Here is a 19,049-nt window from a genome sequence, read left to right as displayed (position 1 = left end):
TTTTGAGCACATTTGGTCAAATGATCAACCATCCGCAGTGGTAAACTATAGAGCCAGAAAGTTTATGAAGGTAGAGTTTTTCCAATACACTCTAACCCGAAGAGAACAAGATTATGTAAGGAACCAAGCTGACTTTCCTTGCATGAATCCAGAGGAGATCTTCCTCATTGCAAGAGTGTTCCAGGGCTTGAACTTTACAGAACCGCAGCCAACTTGCTACCTCAAGGAAAGCATCTACCACAGTCATCCGAAGTCAGAAGACAGCAAGCTTTTGAACTTAGTCTTTTTTGTCTTTTCTTTATGCTTTCTATTTTCTAGTATGCCTTGCATGGCAACATCTAGAAGTTATCTTTTGTAATGCTTGAGTCTCTATAAATAGAGCTCACTTGTTCTAAATAATATACACATCTTCAAGTATCTTTACTACCTATCTCTGAAATCTTCTTCTCTCATTTTCTCACTATCATATCTGATCATAATCTCTCTTTGGAGCAAGTCCTTGTGACTTCTTCACTAAGTTTGATCTCTCTTACTAACTTTGGTTTGAATGCATTCCAAGTTATGAATCAACTTACGTGTATTCTTGATATAAGAATTGTTGTCATTTACATTACTTTACTTTCCGCATCTAACTCACTAAGTCCTAACTATTAATATTATTGTTGAGCTAACAGATCCTTCGAGATTAACTATTCCGCTATATACTTGCTCTAACCATTTTTGTTCAAGTGTATCTCTATGTTCTTCTCTCAACAATGATCCATGGTTCATGTGGCTCAACTCTTTATGTATCCATACATAAACTTGGTCCAACATGAATCATAAGCCCAACACACATGAATATAACTAATTAACAAAATTAGTCCCCATAGATTTAATTAGTCTCTTTTTGATCACTAAATCAATTCTGAATTAATTCTCGATCAATAATAATTAAAACCATATGATTTCATATTAATATATTAGTACTTATTATATATTAATAAATCATATATAACTTTCTCACAAGAGTCCATCCGAACAAATTGTGCTGATGATATGCAATCCAATTGGACAATGCTACTCTCGGGTCAAGTACATATCAATAATAGTTATGGGCTTAGACATCTAATTCAACGGTCTTCCACTTGGATAAGTCTAAAACTATTATTGCAAGTATGACTTCAAAACCTGACTAGCAATCGTAGCTCTTAAAGCCACTATCGAAATCTGAACAAATCAATGACACATCCATTAGATAAGTGATCATATATTCCTCCATTCTAGATATCATACGTACTGAGACATGGATTATAATCATTGTCTCTGTCCATTTGTTGTTTCCTGATTTTCGATTTATGACAACTAAATAATTGAAGAAATCAAATCAGTCTAGGCTTGGCCAAGCACTTAGGGGTGTCATCACTAAATCATCGAGGGGCCCACATATATCGCTTTTATCCTTATGAGGTAAAATGAATGGATAAACTTCGACTCATATGCTTATACACAAAGGCACATTTTATAACATCAAGTTACTAATGCGTTTTCGTACAATTAATGTATAACCAACTCATAGTCAACAACTCATATCTCTAGGTTTGAAGAATATAAGATATGATCGCCTCACGATTCACTCGTGATAAAATCCATGAAGTGATACAAATGAGCATGGGTTTAATCCAATACTCGAATCATATTCCAAGAGCACTCATGAACACTGCAGCTAATTCTAGCCACCCAGAAAAACTACAGACCCATTCATGACAGTCTTGCCTCAATACCTAATTCTAAAGTATGATTGACTGTGGACAGTTTGAATAACCTAGTTATTCGGGAAGTCAAAACATGCAAAGTGAAACACAAGAATAATACTAATCCTATATGGCCCCAACACTTTGATTGTAAATAAAAACCCTTTTATCTACGCACCACATTAATTACTCATTATTCATTGTATAATGTTTTGATTTATAAACTTAATACTTGAATTAAAACAATAGTCATGCCATGCTCGAAGCATGCACACTATGTTTACATAAGGTCCTTTCTTTTATGAAATAGATCAATTGAACACGACATCAATGATGCTCATTTCACAATCCCAATCCCTTTTGTAAATGTAAGAATACCAAACTCTTGCCATTTACTGTAATCTGTTAGATTCTAAACTTATATGCACTGATTCTCTTGTAATGACTATGCACAAAAGTCACAAAGACTTGGCAATAGACATTAAAAATTATTCCAATGGAGATGAATTCCGTGGAAAGGAAGTCTCATAATCAAAGTACATTCCTTTGAACATCCTTCTTTGCATTAAGTTTTCTAATCTTACATAGATTCAGAGAATAACTTCCACCTATGAAAACAATTCCATATTACCATTTTGACTATCACTTCTGAACAAGAGTTGCTTCTTTTCAGAATATGTCAATATGGTCATTTCCAAAGTTTACACTATACTTCCAACTGTCCATGAGCAACCAATCTTTGGTAAACCACAGATTGTCCTCAACAATTGCTTAATCATTTTAGTCATATCCAGTTCTATTCCCTTTTCCCTCTTAATGCCCTAAACATTTGGAGAATTTAGAATGGATGCAATCGATCCTATACTCGAAGCATGTGGGACACGATTCATGCTATAAAAGATTTTATTTGCCATGTTCTCACAATCTGATCTATGAAGAGGGATGTCGTAATCATAATCAAATTTTGAGAACGCAACATATATAGAATTTCCTTATGTTGAACCATTCCAACATAACATTCATATATATCCTTGACTAAAGTTGATTAAAATCTCAATCTAGGCTTCTAGAATTGGAATGAAGTATAAAATCCTCTCCCTTAATTATAGCAAAACAACTTTTCAAGGCGAATTGCAACTTTTGTTTTCTATAATTAACATTGCTAACTTGCAACACTAAACATAATAATCATGCTCCCACTAGCATAATGATTATTATCTTACCAGCATATCACTTATGCTCCCACTAGCTTTAACATGTTCCCAAAAATCAACTGGACTTCTAGAAATCAATACTTTATTGACTTTCTTAACAAAGTTCAGATTTCTAATATGAGATTGCTTTGATAAGACTTTATCAAAATTATACACCTTTCCTTAGATATCTTATATGTGTTTAGACCTTTTGCCATTCACACTAGTTAGTGTGTCGGTTAACCATACACGCTCCACTAACGACATGAGAATGAAAATATCACAATTATTCTCTACTTAAAATCTACTTAGTGAAAGCGTTTCCTCACCATCATTTTCATGAATGGAAGTGAAACCTTATGGCACTTATATTTTTTGGTGTATGTGTTCCTATCCATGTGAATTTGTGATAACCATAATCTCAAGACAAGGTTAGTGACAAATCCAAACTCATATGGACCGAACTTGCGCAATCTCATTTTCTTGCTACCCGGCATCACAAGGGCCTACCATTACTTCAATGTTGTTATGAAAACAATTGAGAACTTATAGAACTCACAAGCATAGTCAACTTAAACTGGAGTGGGCACATAAATATGCCAACACAATGGGTTACAAACCTCAAGTTGTGTGCTAGCGATTAAACAATGGGTTTTATTCTTGATTAGTTCTTGAAACTTTTCCAAGATCTTTAAGACTCCTACTGTTCTCTTGACACATAATATTCTCTTGTCAATAACCATCTCTTGACAAAACAAATATTCCAGAGTTTGTGTGGATTCTTATCAAGATAAAAACTTCTCACAATTGGTCTTAGTTGGTCTTTGTTTTATCCAAAACATCACAACTTACCAATTTCAAATGTACAAGATTAAGAAACATGTTACTCTACATTTCATAAGTGTTATAAACCTTTTTTTTAAATTATGTCATCCAAGTTACAATCTTAGATTATGACTGTAAGACTTGATTTTGGAAAGAAGTTTGATTTATCTTTTGATTTAACCATTTCAACAATTCATGATTCCTCTCCTTAGCCAAACAAATGCACTAAGGTGTCTTTAGAGGATCAATTGTGAAACGGTTTTATAATCACTAAGATAATCATAAAACAAGATACTCAAATACTCTCCCATCTCTTCATATTGGAGAAATTTTTATATTTCTGCCTAATTTGATTCTTCTTATTCAATCTGACAATCATTGAAACCTTTCCAATGTTTCAGAATTACAGTTAAACTTGTAATCATAACCATATTTACTAAACTTTATTAAATCATAATGAATAACCTTATTAGCCTTTGTGATGGACCTGACCAGCACACAACCTAATGTACCCGATCCTTTAGTCCTTCACTTGACTCACATGTACATATGAACAAAGAATTAGTATTAATTTATAAAAGATGAAAATTCTCATTCATCATACAATACAAGTTGCATGATTCCAAGTTTCTATCCAACTAAAACTTGGGTGATGAGAATCTTTCCTTATTTGGTAAATTATGACACTACCACAAATGAAAGAATCAAATCCATTTTCCAATATTGCTATCCACGAAATCTTATAAACGACGTTTTTTCACAAATGACATTGTAAGGATATTAAAATAAATAAAATCAAAACTTTTCTTTTATTTTAAAACTTGCGGAAAAAACTTATCCTTACAGTGCAAATACATATGAAAAACATGTTGTTATCTATTCCTAAGCAATCTATCATAACTCTTTAAGCAGCAGCTCAAAATTCTGATCACCGAACCATGCGATTGAAATCCATCTTTTCACAATCAGAATCAACATACTCTTCTTTTCAGCTTCTTTTGATTCTCCAAAACATTAAAATGAAATTACATTACATCACGTATTAGGAATCTCCAAATAAGAACTTAATAGAGTTAGATAATGGACTTTACCTGAAGCAAATTCAAATTCTTTGACTTTTACCATCCTTGTGAACTTTCAGGTATATTTGGCAGCTTCACGTCCGATGCCCCTTCTTTTGGTAGAACAAACATATGGACTCTTTGGAAATTGTACACTTGATTGTCTAGACTTAGCCAATCTCTTTACCATGGAGTCAAACGACTTAACCATGGCCGATCCCTTTCCATTGGGAAGAGAAAGTTTTTTTGCACTTCCAATGTCACCATTGTTAATGTCCAAATAGGTTTGGGAAGTAGTTCTTCCAATGAGATTTGCTTTACCAGTGCTCCAAGTCATTTTTGATTTTAGCAACAACAAGCAAATAGGTAAGATCATTAAGGGTGAAGTCATGGTCTGCCACATAGTGGTCCTTACAGAAAAAAATCCTTATAACTTTGACACCCAACTCTCCCGGCATGCCAATATGTGATTTAATCTCCAAGATGTATGCACATATAGACTTTGCTTGCCAAATAGGGATTTAGTGACCTTGAACTTGTGGGTCAGGGAGAATTATTGGAGGAGGTGGAGGAAGTGAAGTATGATGTCTAGTCCAATTAATGCACAACAAAGGGATTGATCTTTCACCTTGATTGCCATTTGGGATATCATCTTCTTTAGGAAAGCTCTATCCAAAAGGATGAGGAAGACAATAGTTCTCTGAACTTAGACATCTATGAGGGAGAAATTCAAGTTTCAGTTGATTTAAGTCCTTAACATAACACCCAATATGAAATATTAAGGCTAGGACCCAACAAACTATTTTATAACTTGGAAGAGGGATGTCATAATCTAAGCTACAAAATATTTTAAGGTAGGTAAATGAAGAGTTACCAATTTCCACCATGAAAAACAAATTAAATTATTAAGATTTAATTGGATTTGAAACTCCTAGATCTTTTGAGATTCATTGAACTTTCAATGGCATGTTTAAATCTCGATTGTGACCTATCAATTTTGTGAATGGGATGTCGAGGATCACAAACAAGGTGTGAATAACCACGCAAATTGACTTGGTACCCTTAATTTTATCACCCAACCGATCTATGATAAAACTTAAGTCACCCTTTGCCACACAATGTCAATCCAATGTCAGTGTGCCGGTTAACCACACATGCTCCACTAACGACTTAACAAGAGTGCAAAGTGTAATTTCATGGGTTACCACCAAATTCATATTTTCCTAAGTAACTAAGATTAGGAATTTATAAGTGTTTAGTTAGTTAGGTTTTATCATTATAATTTTAATGAAAGGAGAATTAGAGTCCTATCCTACCCGTTCGGCTAACGACCCTCCACCGGTCAAGGAACCGGCGGGTGAGAGTGGTCATCCACTAAACTACCATTTTATAGGCAGTAACCTTATACCCCCCCTTAGAGACTGGCTTCGTGAATGAGGCCTACTAACGGTAAGATTGACTTTACTCTTATGCATACACACACACAAACACACACACACACACACACATATATATATATATATATAATCATCAACTTTTAATATTATAATAGTATAAGCGTTGAATTTTAAACTATTAAAATTCTAGGGTTTGATTTGGAATTAAAGTATACATGGGGACGTAACTTTGAAAATTCCAAAACATGAGGGCAAATTTTGAAACTTCTAAAAAATCATAGATTTTCATAACATATGAGTTAAATTAAGGTTTTAAAAATCTTTAATGAAGGGACTCTTGAACATACATAACTTGAGGACAAGTAATGGAGTTCGTAAAACTATTTAAGACAAAAAGACTCTTCATTTTGTAACCTATGGCAATTTTATGATTTTTAAGAGTCATAAATGTGAATTTCCATATAAGCTTGAGGACAAGTTACAAAAACACATTTTATGAACTAGTTTTAGATCAATTTAGATTGAAAACAACTAACAAATAATTTTTTCATTAATCTAAATTAACTCATAAAACAAGGTAACACAAAAACCTTTGGTGTTCCATAACTTGATGACAAATTATGGAGTCCATCCAATGTCATTGATATCAAAAATTAATATAACAAACAATTTGAACATAATTCCTATAATCTACCAAAATTCATAAGCATGAACAATCCATATCAACAATTTTCAAAAATCATATAAACATATATAAAACTTGAAACTTTGATAAAAACCTTGAAATTGGTTTACCATAATCATTACCACATCAAAAACAGGTTTTATAAGTCCAAAACAGCTTAAGGTAATGATTCTAGACCAATTGCAGCCTTAAAACTCGAAGATATGTTGTCTGGGAGTCCAACTAGTCGAATGCATGAACCAACTCGACGAGTTGGATGAATTTGTGCATGGACTCGACGAGTCCATTAGTGGACGCGACGAGTCCACTGTCCAGAATAGCAGAATATCGATTTTTTCAACATTTTTCAGCAATTTGCATCAAGTATAATTGAAAACAAACCTAGGCTCTGATACCACTGATGGGTTTTGAGCATTCTAACACTCCTAAGGTGTTCATGCAACCCCAATACATTGGATCTATGTTTTCACTAATTATACATGCAATGGTGTTTCCAAGGTATTAAACCTATGACTAGCATACAATTGTCATATACCACACAACAATCTAGTTGGGATAACATACCTCATGGTGGCGATTGAAGTCTTGATGTATCTAGCCTTAAGAGCTTAGCCCCAATAGTGTGGAAGCCTCAAGTCAATTCACAACAGATCATGGACAAAGGAGGAACTTCAGAGAGAATCTCCATGCACCCAAAACCACCATGAACTCTAAGAATCCACTAGTCACGATTTTGGGCAATGAAGTATGTATTTATATGTGGGATTGATAGCGTCATGGATATAACCCAAATCCTTACCCATGGGTCTTATGATCCATGGTTCATGTGACCCAAATCTTTATGTATCCGTACATAAACTTGGTCCAACATGGATCATAAGGCCAACACACATGAATATAAATAATTAACATAATTAGTCCCCATAGATTTAATTAGTCTGTTTTTGATCACTAAATCAATTCTAAATTAATTCTTGATCAATACTAATTAAAACCTTACAATTTCATATTAATATATTAATACATATAATATATTAATAAATCACATATAACCTTCTTTCAAGTGTCCATCTTAACAAATTGTCCTGATGATATGCAACCCAAATGGACCATGCTACTCTCGGGTGAAGTACGTACAACTAATAGTTCTGGGCTTAGACATCTAATCCAACGATTTCTCGATATGAGACAGGCGACTGAGTCAGTGGCGGAGATTACCGCCAAGTTCCGAGAAAGGGCCTTATTGGTGCCTCAGTATGCAGGAGATGAGGAGATGCGGAAGACCCGCTATCATGATATGCTGAGAGCTGATATTCAGGAGCATGTCAGCTACACCGCCTACCCGAAACTGGATTACATGATTGCGAGGGCGAGGGAGAGGCAGATTGATATAGAGCAACTCAGGAAGAGGAAGACGTACATGGAGTAGGTTACTGGGTTTCAGGGAAGAAACCCAAGGGATTCGATGCTGGGTCGAACAACCAGCAGGGCCGGAGCCGTTGCGGGAACTGCGGAAAGTCGCATGAGGGGCCCTGTTGGGCAGGGGGATCGGGCTGCTACAAATGCAACAAGACTAGGAATTTCAGCAAGGATTATACCGCCCCTACCCCAACTATTTAGACATCAGAGTTGTTGTGTTTCCACTGCAACCAGCGAGGCCATAAAAAGGCCAATTGCTCGAGATTGACAACAACAGCACCACCACAAGTGGTGGCAACAACTCCAGCGACCTTGCAGATAACCGATGGCCGACAGGTCAAGTCAGAGGCCCCAGTAGTGAGGAGTCGAGCGTTCCAGTTGACTACCGAGGAGGCACGCGCCACACCCGATGTGCTGACGAGTATGATTTCTTCCTCGTAGCTTTTATTATATGTTGTTAATGATATTTATGTACCATGTTATCTGTTTTGTTTAGGATCGTTCCATGTGAACGGTATTCTAGTTCAAGTGTTGTTTGATTCGGGTGTTACCTGATCATTTTTCTCTCTTTCACTTAGCATGAGGTTCCCTAAGTATTCAGGCATGTTGGATTGACCTCTAGAGGTCGAGATTGGTGACGATCGATCAGTTCAAGCATCAGAGGATTTCAAGGATTGTGTTTTGAGGCTGTTTGAGGAGCACTACCTGGTAGACGTGGTTCCCATACCACTGGGTAGGAACAAGGTCAGCATCGGTATGGACTGGTTGAGCCCAAATGGGACTGTGATGGACTGCGCGTAGCAGTTCGTACGTGTCAGGACCCCAAGTAGGGGAGAGCTGGTGGTTCAGGCCGAGAGACCACAATGCGGACCAACTTTATGCTTAGCATCGAGGGCTAGGCACTACGTTCAGCAGGGTTACGCCTGATATGTAGCCTACATCATTGATATCCGAGATGAGAGCAAGGCGAATGTAAGCGATGTGCCAGTGGTGTGAGAGTACTCGAATGTGTTTCCAGAGGAGTTGCGTGGGATACCTCTGTTGGATTAATGTCTAAGTCCATAACTATATTTGGTAAGACTTGACCCGACCCGGCATGGTCCATTTGGGTTGCATACCATCATGCACTTGAATGAGAGAAATAAGACACTTATGGTTATTAATATATTATAAGTTCTAGTATATTAATAATAAGAATAATAAGATTATTTAATTAGTATTGATCAAGAATTAATCTAGGATTAATTAAGTGACCAAAAGAAGACTAATTAAATATATGGGTTGATAGTGTAAATCATCCATACTTGTATAGTGGGCTAATGCTCCATGGATAATCAAGTTGGGCTAAAACCCATAGGATGGTCCATGGATGCTCCATGGTGTATTTGTACCCATGGATCCAAGGAAATGGAAAGCCATGACAATTAAGAGTTTACCCTAATTGTGTAACTATATAAGCATCTTATTATTGAGGAAAAATTGGCCACTAGTAGTATTCAAGAAAGGGCTAGCCGATTTTGGTGAGTGTAGAATTCTCTCAAGTCATTCTAAGTGTTTTTGATGATTGTGATTCCATTTGAGGTGTCACACTTGGGGCACTAGGCACTCAAACTTCATGAAGACATTCTACACCAAAGAGGTATGTATTCTATCTTGCTATAGTCATTGTTATGTATGCTAGATTAGGATAATACCTTGGAAGTTCTTATTTGCATGTATAATAGAGAAAACATAGATCCAAGGTATTTAGGGTTGCATGTACACTTAGGAAGTGTTAGAATGCTCAAAACCCAACAACCTCCAGAGCGGCAGGTGGAGTTTAGGATCGACCTAGTCCCGGGTGCGGCTCCGATAGCCAAGGCATCATATCGGTTGGCTCCTCCTAAGATGTAGGAGTTATCTACACATCTGTAGGAGCTGTGAGACAAGGGATTCATCATACCGATCAGTTCACCCAAGGGAGCCCCAATTCTGTTCGTGAGGAAGAAGGACGGGTCCCATCGGATGTGTACAGATTACCGGGAGCTGAAAAAGGTAACGGTGAAGAACCGTTACCCACACCTAAGGATTGATGATCTTTTTGACCAGCTACAAGGAGCATCTTGCTTTTCCAAGATAGATCTACCGTTCAGGCTACCATCATATGAGGGTCAAAGATGAGGATGTACAGAACACTGCATTCCAGACTCACTATCGCCACTACAAGTTCGTGGTGATTCCCTTCGGGCTCACCAATTCCCCTGTCGCATTCATGGACCTCATGAAACGCGTATGCAGACCGATGCTGGATCAGTCTGTGATATTTTTCATCGATGACACCTTGGTTTATTCAAAGGCACAGGAGCAGCATGAGGAACACTTGTGTGACGTGCTGGACACCTTGAGGAGGGAGAGCTTGCACTCCAAGCTTTCCAAGTGCGAGTTCTGGTTGCGGGAGGTGAGGTTTCTTGGGCACCTTGTCAATTAGAACGGGATTTTGGTTGACCTGGCGAAAGTAGAGGTCGTGATGAGATGGGAGGTTCCGAAGTCTCCATCTGAGATTCGAAGTTTCCTGGGATTGGCAGGCTATTACCGGAGATTCATTTAGGATTTCTCTAATATAGTCGTACCTTTGACCCGGCTGACGAAGAAGACCATTGTATTTCGCTGGGGGCCTGAGCAACAGGCAACATTTGAGACATTGAGGTAGAGATTATGTGAGGCGCTAATTCTAGCCCTGCCACAGGGCGTGGAGGATTTTGTAGTCTATTCTGATGCGTCCATTTCTAGTTTGGGCGCAGTACTGATGCAGAGAGGGCATGTGATCGCCTACGCCTCGAGGCAGTTGAAGCCTCATGAGGCGAACTACCGGAAACATGATTTGGAGTTGAGGACGGTCGTCTTCGCCCTAAATATATGGCAAAATTAACTCTATGGGGTCCGTTGTACCATTTACACGGATGAAAGAGTCTGAGGTACCTCATGGATCAGCTGAATCTGAACATGAGGCAGCGTCCATGGCTAGATGTGGTGAAGGATTACGATTATGAGATTCTCTACCACCCGGAGAAGGACAATGTTGTGGCCGATTCTCTTTGCTACAAGGCAGCCTCGATCAGAGACGTTTTCTTGCAGATGACAATGGTGACACTGCTTCTAGAGCAGATCCAAGTGGCCCAACAAGAGGCTTTGACGGAGGATCATCGTGTTGGATTAATGTCTAAGTCCATAACTATAATTGGTATGACTTGACCTGACCCGACATGGTCCATTTGGGTTGCATGGCATCATGCATATGGATAGACTATAATGAGAGAAATAACACTTATGGTTGGTTAATATATTATATGTTCTATTATATTAATAAGATTATTTAATTAGTATTGATCAAGAATTAATCTAGGATTAATTAAGTGATCAAAAGAAGACTAATTAAATATATGAGTTGATTGTGTAAATCATCCATACTTATATAGTGGGCTAATGCTCCATGGATTATCTAGTTGGGCTAAAACCCATATGATGCTCCATGGATGATCCATGGTGTTTTTGTACCCATGGATCATGGAAATGAATGGCCATGTCAATTAGGGTTTACATGGTGTAACCCTAACTATATATACATCTTATTCTTGACCAAAATCGGCCACTAGAGAGAGTAAGAAAGGGCTAGCCGATTTTCAAGAAGTGTAGAATTCTCTCAAGTTATTCCAAATGTATTTGGTGTTGTGTGAACCATTTGAGGTGTCACACTTGGGGCACTAGGCACTCAAGCTTCATGAACACTTTCTACATCAAGGAGGTATGTATTCTATCTTGTTATATTCAATGTTTTATAGCTTAGATTAGGATAATACCTTGGATGTTCATATTTGCATGTATAATAGAGAAAACATAGATCCAAGGTATTTAGGGTTGTATGTACACTTAGGAGTGTTAGAATGCTCAAAACCCAACAGTGGTATCAGAGCCGAGGCTTGTTTTCTTGTTATACTTGCAAAAGTAGCTGAAAAATCGAGTTTTGATGCTGTCTGCCCAGCAGAGTCGCCGATTCCATGAATGGACTCCCCGATTCCAAGGCAAAATGCATCCAACTCGCCGAGTTGGTTCGTGCACTCGATGATTTGGACCCCAAACAACATAAATTCGACTTTTTTTTGGCTACAATTGGACTAGGAACATTACCCTATGATGTTTTTGGACTTATAAACTTGTTTTCAATCCAAATTAATCTAAGAGTTGATTCTAAAATGTGTTTTTGAAACTTGTCCTCAAGTTATATGAAAAGTCACATTTAAGTTTCATAAAACTCATAAAAGTTGGCAAAGGTTACAAAATGAAGAGTCTAGTTCTAATTAAATGGTTTTATGACTCCATAACTTGTCCTCAAGTTATGGAGGACCAAGAGTCTCTTAATTAAATAATAAATAAAAAAAAGTGTAAGCTTAATTAATTCCATAAGTTATAAAATAAAGAAAAGTTAATTCTTTTATTAGTTTAAAGTCTTCCATAACTTGTCCTCAAGTTATGGAACTTGAAGAGTTTTTGGATTAAAACTACTTTAAACAGATAGGTTATCGAATTAATTAGTTTTGAATAGTTTCAAAACTTGCCCTCAAGTTTTGGATTTTGAAAAGTCTTCACTTATGAATACTTTAATTCCAAGTTAGCCCTTAGAATTTTAAAAGTTAAAATTCAACCCTTATACTTTATAATATTATAAGTTAATAATATTTATATATATATATATATATATATATATATATATATATATATATATATATATATATATATATAAGAGTCAAGTCAGTCTTACCGTTAGTAGGCCTCATTCACGAAGCCGGTCTATAAGGGGGGTATAAGGTTACTGCCTATAAAATGTCAGTTTAATGGGTGTCCACTCTCACCCACTGCTTCCTTGACTGGTGGAGGGTCGTTAGCCGAACGGGTTTGACAGAACTATAATTCTCCCTTCATTAAAAGTATTAATGATAAATACTTAGTAACTAAACTCTTAAAATACCCAATCTTAGTTACTTAGGAAAATGTGAATAAGGTGCTAATCCATGAAATTACACTTTGCACTTTGTTTAAGTCGGTTAGTGGAGCGTGTGTGGTTAACCGGCACACTAACTTGTATTTAACAAGGTAGGAAAAGGGTAACTTAATGTTTATCATAGTATCAATGGAGCGTGTGTGGTTAACCGGCACATCGATTGAGGGGTAAACACTTAAGGGTACCAAGTAATTTGCATGGTTACTTCACACCATGTTTTGTGATCCTCGGCATCCCAGTCACAAAGCCTGAAGGGCACACTCGAGATTGAAACATGCCATTGAATAGTTCAATGAATCTCAAAGATCTAGGAGTTTAAAATCCAATTAAAACCTAATAATACATTTCGTTTATCTTGGTGGAAATTGGTGAATCGTCATTCACCTACCTTCAAATATTTTATAGCTTGGATTACGGCATCCCTCTTCTAAGTTACAAAATAGTTTGTTGGGTCCTAGCCTTAATATTTCATATTGGGTGTCATATTAAGGACTTTAGATAAACTCTCTTGAATATCTCCCAAAAGATATCTAGTTTAGACATTTATGATCTTCCAAATCTCTTGAAACAAACTTTCCTAAATGAAGATGATGTCCCATGGAAATCATACTTCTTTCACCTCCTCCAATTATTCTCCCTAACCCACAAGTTCAAGGTCACTCAAGCCCTATTGGCAAGGCAAGGTCTAGGTGTGATCACATCTTGGAGATGTAGTCACATATTGACAAGCCGGGAGAGTTGGGTGTCAAAGTCTTGAGAAAGTTGGTGGTTCAATCACTTTCTAAGTCACATAGTGAGCTCCTTTGGGACTCCTATGAACCAGACTATGACAAGACCCTTAATGATCTTATCTATTTGCTAAGATCAAGTTCCTAAAACTTTATGGACATTGACAATGATGACATTGGATATCCAGTAAAGCTCTCTCTTCCTAGCGGAAAGGGATCGGCCATAGTCAACTCGGTTGACCAAATGGTAAAGAGAAAGGCTAAGTCTGTGATTGTCCCATGTTTCATTACCAAAGCAACCATATGTTGAATTGCCAAAGAAAGGGACATTGGTTGCGAAGCTGCCAAATTTACCTAAGGATGTTAAGTTAATAAGTTTGACTCTACTTCAGGTAAAGTCCATTGTCTAACTCTATTAAGTACATGCTAACTCTATTAAGTACATGTTGATTCTGATCGTGAAGATGGATTTCAATCGCATGGTTCGGTGATCAGAATTTTGGGCTATTACTTAAGAGTTATGATATTTATATTGCTTAGGTATAGATAACAACAAGGTTTTCATATGGATTATAAGGATAAGTTTTTCCGCAAATTTTTAAAATAAAAGAAAAAGGTTTTGATTTTATTTATTTTAAGTATCCTTACAATGGCATTTGTGAAAAGTTGTTGCTTATAAGATTCCACTGATAGCAATATTGGAATAATGGATTTGATTCTTTCGGTTGTGCTAGTGTCTAATATTACCAAATAAGGAAAGATTCTCATCACCCAAGGTTCAATTGGACCAAAACTTGGAATCATGAAAGTTGTATAGTATGATGAATGAGAACTTTCAGCTTTGAAAATTAAGACTAATTCCTTATGTGAATAAGGAAAGGATTAAGGGATCAAGTACACATTCTTGTGTACTAGTCAAGTCCACCACAAAATTAAGACTAATTCCTTATGTGAGTAAGGAAAGGATTAAGGGATCAAGAACACATTCTTGTGTAATTCTGAGACATTGGAAAAAGGTTCCAATGTAAGGCAGAGCGAATAAGAAGAATCAAATTAGGCAGAAGGATAAAAGTTTCTCAAATCTAAAAAGATGGGAGAGTACTTTAGTATCAATTTTTATGATCATCTTACTGATTTAGAGACCTTATCACAATTCATCCTCTAAATGCCCTAAGAAGAGGAGCTATGAATTTTTGAAGTGGTTAAATCAAGAAGATGAGTCATACTTCGTTCCAATACAAGTGTTAGAGTCATACTCCAAGATTGTAATTTGAGTGACATGTCTTAAAGAAGGTTTAAAACACTTGTCAAATGTAAGAGTAAAATTTTTCTACTCTTGTACATTTTAAATTGGTAAGTTGTGATGTTTTGGATAAAACAAAGACCAACTTAGGCCAATTTTGTGAAGTGTTTGTCTTGATTAGAATCCACACTATCTCTTGAATATCTGATAAGAAAGTCTTATATGTCAAGAGGACAGTGGGAGTCTTACAGGTCTTGAAAGTCTCAAGAACTAATCAAGAATAAAACCTGAACGTTCTTCACTAGCACACGACTTGAGGTTTATAACCTATCGTGTTGACATATTATGTGCCCATTCCAGTTAATGTTGGCTTTGCATATGAGTTCTTAGAGTTCTCAATTTGTTGCACAACAACTTGGAAGCAATGACAGGCCCTTGAGCTGCCAGGTGGTAAGAAATTAAGATTGAGTTCAATCCATATAAGTTTGGACTTGTCATTATCCTTGTCTTGTGACTATGGTTTTGAAAATTCACATGGATAAGAACACATACACCATTAAATCTAATTGTCATAAGGTTTCTCTCCGATTCATGAAAATGATGGTGAGGAAACACTTTCACTAAGTAGATTTTAGTTAGATAGGAATTGTGATATTTGCATTCTCAAAGTCGTTAGTGGAGCGTGTGTGGTTAACCGGCACACTAACCTGGACTTGTGAGAAGTGGAAAAAAGGTCTAACCATTATGATTACGGCATCCCTCTTCATAATTGTTTAGACACACCGATGAGCTATCTAAGCGAAGGTGTATGATTTTGATGAAGTTTTATCAAAACAATCTAGTATCAGAAATCTGAACTTTGGTAAGAAAGTCAGCTGATTTCTGAGTACATGTCAAAGCTAGTGGGAGCATAAGTGTTATGCTAATAATCATCATGTTAGTGGGAGCATGATAATTATGATAAAGGTTGCAAGTTAGCAATGTTAATTATAGAAAACAAAAGTTTCAACTGGGAAAGAGTTGTTTTGCTATAATTAAGGGAGAGGAAATTATACTTCATCTCAGATCTATAAGCTTAGATCATGAGGTTTTAATCATATTTAGTCAAGGATATATATATATATATATATATATATATATATATATATATATATATATATATATATGTATATGAATTTCATGTTGGAATGGCTCAACATAAGGAAATTCTGTATATGTGTCCATTATTTGCGTTCTAAAATTCGATTATGATTACGGCATCCCTTTTCATAATCTGAATTATGAGAACTTGGCAAATTGAAATGGAAATATTATAGCAAAAGACTGGTTTAGAATTTATGTGAGACATCATGAATCGTGTCCCATATGCTTCGGATATAGGATCGATTACATGTGATATATTCATTCGTTCTAAAATTTTCCAAATGCTTGGGGCATTAAGAAGGGAAAAGGTCTAAAATTGTATATGACTAAAAGGATTAAACAATTGTCGAGGACAATCTAAGGTTTACTAAAGATTGGTTGCTCAAGGACAGTTGGATGTATAGTGATAATTCTGGAAGTACCATATTGACATAATCTGTAAGGAGGCAACTCTTGTGAAGAAGTAATAGTCAAAATGGAATCTGGAAATGTTTCAAAGTTAGAAATTATTCAATCTGTGTAAGATTAGGAAACTTAATGCAAGAAGGATGTTTCCAAGGAGTTGATCTCCTTTGGAATGCTCTGTAATTTTTGTTGTCAAGTCTTTCTGACTTTGTGCATAATCATTACAAGAGGATCAATGCATATAAGTTTAGAATCTAACAGATTTCAGTAAATGGCATGAATTTGGAATTCTTGCATTTGCAGTAAGGATTTGGGACTATGAAAAGAGGATCATTGGATTTATGTTCGATTTAGTGTTATAATGGTCCATGGGCCGTAAACTCCCCAAAGGAGTTCATATGGTACCCAAACACTTGTATAGCCTTGAAACAATTCCCCACTAGAGTTGTAGTAATTCTAAGCTTTAATTAGGGACCCTAAGGAGATTTTACGGCCAGGATTTTATTCCCCTGGGCCGTAATCTCCAAAACATATGGTCATTTGACCATAAACTGCCATTAGGGGCATTGCACTCCTTTGTTGCAACCCATTAGCCTCCTAGCATTTGACCAAAAGTGTTTTCCTCGCGCTTAAATGTTATTACTTGTATAATTAGTGTTATAATCACTATTTATGTATATACATATGTTTTCATATGTAATTAGGATCATTGTGTGTGTGTCTAAGTCTTCACTTGACACTAAACACCTGTCCGATCCTTCCGTACGATAACAGTCCGTTCAATTCCAGTCACTTACTGCATGTGAGTTCATACCCCTTAACTAATGTTTTAAACTATTATTAAATGTTTATGGGGGGGATACAAGTAGAAACATGCTTGTTATTATATCAATCACATGTGATTAATAAGTAGAATTATGCTAGTTATTACATCAATCACATGTGATTAATATACAGCATTCAAATGATTTGGCTACTCATTAGCCGTTTTACCAAACAGTTCCCTTCAAATGATTTTTATAAACATTTTATATGTTTTAAACTCCTTATTACACTGAACATCTTACTCTGTACATTACCTTTCAAACTTATTTACAACTGTGTTTCAAACAAATATTTCCTTATACTTAAGCTGTTTTATCAAACTTATGCTTTCAAATTGTTTTATAGATTGACATCAAGTCGATCTTTTCTTAAAATAATATTTCTGTTTCAAATGTGTTACAAAACTTATTATGCTTTTATATTATAAATTGCATGCCTCTATATGTATACTTATATAAGAAATGTTTAAAAGACTTAGGAAGGCTATCCACCCTATTTCCTTTTCGCGCTTGAGATGTGGTCTGGTGGGATATCGGGTACTCGTCCGAAAGTCGTTTAAATATTAGTTATATATCATGTGTACCTATATAGTCATAAAAGGTCCTTCCAGTTCATCTCATGCCCTTGGGTAGCAAGGGTATACATCCATGTCCATACGTACTAGTTAGACTGGTAGTAAACTACCATATGGGTAGTTTAGGAAGATACTAGAACTATTACTAGAACACGATATCATACAAATGAGTCAGTTCATTCATGAGTCAATACCTTCTAGAACATTACAGTACATTACTATACTTGCTAGATAGAGAGAACACACATTACAGCTAGCACACGTAGAACATTACAGTACATTACTATACTTGCTAGACAGAGAGAACACACATTATAGCTAGCACGCGTAGAACATTACAGTACATTACTATACTTGCTACATAGAGAGAACACACATTACAGCTAGCACACGTAGAACATTACAGTACTCTACTATACTATTACATGATCACACTTACATAAGTACAATTACATGATCACACTTATAGGAGTACTTTTACATAGATATTACAGGAGGAGTCCTATTACAATTTATATGTATTGACTCCGTTATCAAATCCTCATTCTTATCTTTACCTTGTGATACAATCACATAATCGACGAGATAGATTGGATTTAATATCCTAGAACCAAAGGATACGTTGTGGGATTGACCATTCCTAGAATCTCTGTTAGCTACAGAGGTAAAAGCACATCCATGGATGTCAACGGTTGATACCATTACAGGTATACTTTAAGGGACTGACTATTCCTATACGCAACTGTTAGCAACAAAGGTAAATGTACATCTACGGATGTCATC

The sequence above is a fragment of the Lactuca serriola genome, chromosome 1 (assembly GCF_051521515.1).
Source record: "Lactuca serriola cultivar US96UC23 chromosome 1, Lser_US96UC23_V15, whole genome shotgun sequence".
Taxonomy (NCBI): Eukaryota; Viridiplantae; Streptophyta; class Magnoliopsida; order Asterales; family Asteraceae; genus Lactuca; species Lactuca serriola.
Note: the sequence above shows the minus strand (reverse complement) of the source record.